Source organism: Hyla sarda, chromosome 2, assembly GCF_029499605.1.
Source record: "Hyla sarda isolate aHylSar1 chromosome 2, aHylSar1.hap1, whole genome shotgun sequence".
Lineage (NCBI taxonomy): Eukaryota > Metazoa > Chordata > Amphibia > Anura > Hylidae > Hyla > Hyla sarda.
In genome coordinates, this window is record NC_079190.1 from 2,044,523 (window position 1) to 2,051,048 (window position 6,526).

A 6,526-nucleotide genomic window follows, 5' to 3' on the forward strand; every position below is an offset into this window, starting at 1 on the left:
ATATATATAGTGTATAGTATCTATAGTGTGTATTATATATATATTATAGTGTATTAGATCTATATAGATGATAAATATATAATACACATCTATAGATCTATACACTATATATATAATATATATATATGTAATACACACTATAGATCTATACACTATATATATATATATAATACACACTATAGATCTATACACTATATATATATATATATATAATACACACTATAGATCTATACACTATATATATATATATAAAACACACTATAGATCTATTACACTATATATATATATATATATAATACACACTATAGATCTATACACTATATATATATATATTACACACTATAGATCTATACACTATATATACTATATATATATCACACTATAGATCTATACACTATATATATATAATACACACTATAGATCTATACACTATATATAATATATAATATACCTATATATATATATACACACTATAGATCTATACACTATATATATAAATATTAAAATAATACACACTATAGATCTATACACTATAATATATATAATACACACTATAGATCTATACACTATATATATATATATAATACACACTATAGATCTATACACTATATATATATAATACACACTATAGATCTATACACTTATATATATATAATACACACTATAGATCTATACACTATATATATATATATATATAATACACACTATAGATCTATACACTATATATATATAATACACTATAGATCTATACACTATATATATATATATAATACACACTATAGATCTATACACTATATATATATATAATACACACTACAGATCTATACACTATATATATATATATATATAATACACACTATAGATCTATACACTATATATATATATAATACACACTATAGATCTATACACTATATATATATATATAATACACACTATAGATCTATACACTATATATATATAATACACACTATAGATCTATACACTATATATATATAATACACACTATAGATCTATACACTATATATATATATATAATACACACTATAGATCTATACACTATATATATATATAATACACACTATAGATCTATACACTATATATATATATAATACACACTATAGATCTATACACTATATATATATATATAATACACACTATAGATCTATACACTATATATATATAATACACACTATAGATCTATACACTATATATATATATACACACTATAGATCTATACACTATATATATGTATAATACACACTATAGATCTATACACTATATATATATATAATACACAATATATATAATACACACTATAGATCTATACACTATATATATATATATAATACACACTATAGATCTATACACTATATATATATATAATAACACACACTATAGATCTATACACTATATATATATATATATATAATACACACTATAGATCTATACACTATATATATATATAATACTAACACTATAGATCTATACACTATATATATATATATATAATACACACTATAGATCTATACACTATATATATATATATATAATACACACTATAGATCTATACACTATATATATATATATATAATACACACTATAGATCTATACACTATATATATATATATATACACACTATAGATCTATACACTATATATAATAATACACACTATAGATCTATACACTATATATATATAATATACACTATAGATCTATACACTATATATATATATATAATACACACTATAGATCTATACACTATATATATTATAATACACTATATATTACACACTATAGATCTATACACTATATATATAATACACACTTAGATCTATACACTATATTATATATATAATACAACTATAGATCTATACACTATATATATATACACACTATAGATCTATACACTATATATATATATATATATATATAATACACACTATAGATCTATACACTATATATATATACACACTATAGATCTATACACTATATATATATATATATAATACACACTATCATTATACCTAAAATATATATACAATATAGATCTATACACTATATATATATATATATATATATAATACACACTATAGATCTATACACTATATATATATATATATATAATACACACTATAGATCTATACACTATATATATATATATATATATATATATAATACACACTATAGATCTATACACTATATATATAATACACACTATAGATCTAATACACTATATATATAATACACACTATAGATCTATACACTATATATATATATATAATACACACTACAGATCTATACACTATATATATATATAATACACACTATAGATCTATACACTATATATATATAATACACACTATAGATCTATACACTATATATATATATATAATACACAATATACCGTAGATCTATACACTATATATATATATAATACACACTATAGATCTATACACTATATATATATAATACACACTATAGATCTATACACTATATATATTATATATATATAATACATACTATAGATCTATACACTATATATATATATAATATAATACACACTATAGATCTATACACTATATATATATATATATATATATATATATAATACACACTATAGATCTATACACTATATATATAATACACACTATAGATCTATACACTATATATATATAATACACACTATAGATCTATACACTATATATATATATATAATACACAATATACCGTAGATCTATACACTATATATATATATAATACACACTATAGATCTATACACTATATATATATAATACACACTATAGATCTATACACTATATATATATATATATATATAATACACACTATAGATCTATACACTATATATATATAATACACACTATAGATCTATACACTATATATATATATATATATATATATTACACACTATTATAATACACACTATATATCTATACACTATATATATATATATAATACACACTATAGATCTATACACTATATATATAATACACACTATAGATCTATACACTATATATATATATAATACACACTATAGATCTATACACTATATATATAATACACACTATAGATCTATACACTATATATATATATATAATACACACTATAGATCTATACACTATATATATATAATACACACTATAGATCTATACACTATATATATATATAATACACACTATAGATCTATACACTATATATATATATAATACACACTATAGATCTATACACTATATATATAATACACACTATAGATCTATACACTATATATATATAATACACACTATAGATCTATACACTATATATATATATAGTATATAATACACACTATAGATCTATTACACTATATATATATATATATATATATATATATATAATACACACTATAGATCTATACACTATATATATATATAATACACACTATAGATCTATACACTATATATATATATATATATATATATATAGAATACACACTATAGATCTATAGACTATAGATATATATATATATATATATATATAATACACACTATAGATCTATACACTATATATATAATACACACTATAGATCTATACACTATATATATATAATACACACTATAGATCTATACACTATATATATATATATATATATATATATAGAATACACACTATAGATCTATAGACTATAGATATATAGATATATATATATATATATAATACACACTATAGATCTATACACTATATATATAATACACACTATAGATCTATACACTATATATATATAATACACACTATAGATCTCTACACTATATATATATATAATACACACTATAGATCTATACACTATATATATATATATATATATATATATATATATAGAATACACACTATAGATCTATAGGACTATATATATATATATATATATATATATATATATATAATACACACTATAGATCTATACACTATATATATATATATATATATATATATATATATAGAATACACACTATAGATCTATAGACTATAGATATATATATATATATATATATATATATATATATAATACACACTATAGATCTATACACTATATATATAATACACACTATAGATCTATACACTATATATATATAATACACACTATAGATCTCTACACTATATATATATATAATACACACTATAGATCTATACACTATATATATATATATAATACACACTATAGATCTATACACTATATATATATAATACACACTATAGATCTATACACTATATATATATATACACACTATAGATCTATACACTATATATATATAATACACACTATAGATCTATACACTATATATATATAATACACACTATAGATCTATACACTATATATATATATAATACACACTATAGATCTATACACTATATATATAATACACACTATAGATCTATACACTATATATAATATAATACACACTATAGATCTATACACTATATATATATAATACACACTATAGATCTATACACTATATATATATGAATACACACTATAGATCTATACACTATATATATATATAATACACACTATAGATCTATACACTATATATAATATAATACACACTATAGATCTATACACTATATATATATATATATATATATATATATATAATACACACTATAGATCTATACACTATATATATATATATAATACACACTATAGATCTATACACTATATATATAATACACACTATAGATCTATACACTATATATATATATAATACACACTATAGATCTATACACTATATATATAATACACACTATAGATCTATACACTATATATATATATATAATACACACTATAGATCTATACACTATATATATATATATAATACACACTATAGATCTATACACTATATATATATAATACACACTATAGATCTATACACTATATATATATATATATATATATATATATATAAAATACACACTATAGATCTATACACTATATATAATACACACTATAGATCTATACACTATATATATATATATATATATATATATAATACACACTATAGATCTATACACTATATATATATATATATATATATATATAATACACACTATAGATCTATACACTATATATATATAATACACACTATAGATCTATACACTATATATATATAATACACACTATAGATCTATACACTATATATATATATAATACACACTATAGATCTATACACTATATATATGTATATATATATAATACACACTATAGATCTATACACTATATATATATAATACACACTATAGATCTATACACTATATATATATAATACACACTATAGATCTATACACTATATATATATAATACACACTATAGATCTATACACTATATATATATATATATATATAATACACACTATAGATCTATACACTATATATATAATACACACTATAGATCTATACACTATATATATATAATACACACTATAGATCTATACACTATATATATATAATACACACTATAGATCTATACACTATATATATATAATACACACTATACATCTATACACTATATATATACATATAATACACACTATAGATCTATACACTATATATATATATAATACACACTATAGATCTATACACTATATATATATAATACACACTATAGATCTATACACTATATATATATATATATAATACACACTATAGATCTATACACTATATATATATATATATAATACACACTATAGATCTATACACTATATATATATAATACACACTATAGATCTATACACTATATATATACATATAATACACACTATAGATCTATACACTATATATATATAATACACACTATAGATCTATACACTATATATATATAATACACACTATAGATCTATACACTATATATATATAATACACACTATAGATCAATACACTATATATATATAATACGCACTATAGATCTATACACTATATATATATATATGTAATACACACTATAGATCTATACACTATATATATAATACACACTATAGATCTATACACTATATATATATATATATAATACACACTATAGATCTATACACTATATATATATATAATACACACTATAGATCTATACACTATATATATATATAATACACACTATAGATCTATACACTATATATATATAATACACACTATAGATCTATACACTATATATATATATATATATATATATTACACACTATAGATCTATACACTATATATATATATAATACACACTATAGATCTATACACTATATATAATATAATAATAATAGAAGTCTTTTCTCACCACTATATTCTCTGGATAAAGAAGATTCCAGGTGTTTTAAGGACCTTTGGTGATGTTTTAGTCATGTGATCAGTCACGTGGGTGGGAGGAGTCAGGCTCCAGGCTGTACAGTTGAAGGAACTAAAGGACCTTTGTTGATGTCAGGATCATGTGATCAGTCACATGGGTGGGAGGAGTCAGGTTACAACTTACCAGAGAAGACACTTTAAACGGGGAAATTCA

At 19.1% G+C, this 6,526-nt stretch overlaps 1 protein-coding gene across 1 annotated transcript in view; it reads right to left on the reverse strand.

Annotated features, from left to right (window-relative positions):
• LOC130358158 (oocyte zinc finger protein XlCOF8.4-like) overlaps positions 1-6,326 on the reverse strand; it is a 25,728-nt gene extending 19,402 nt beyond the window's left edge. Inside the window, exon 1 of the mRNA XM_056561010.1 lies at positions 6,305-6,326. The gene's annotated coding sequence lies outside the window, so the exon portion shown is untranslated. The remainder of the gene's footprint in view (positions 1-6,304) is intronic.
• Positions 6,327-6,526: the final 200 nt, after the last annotated feature.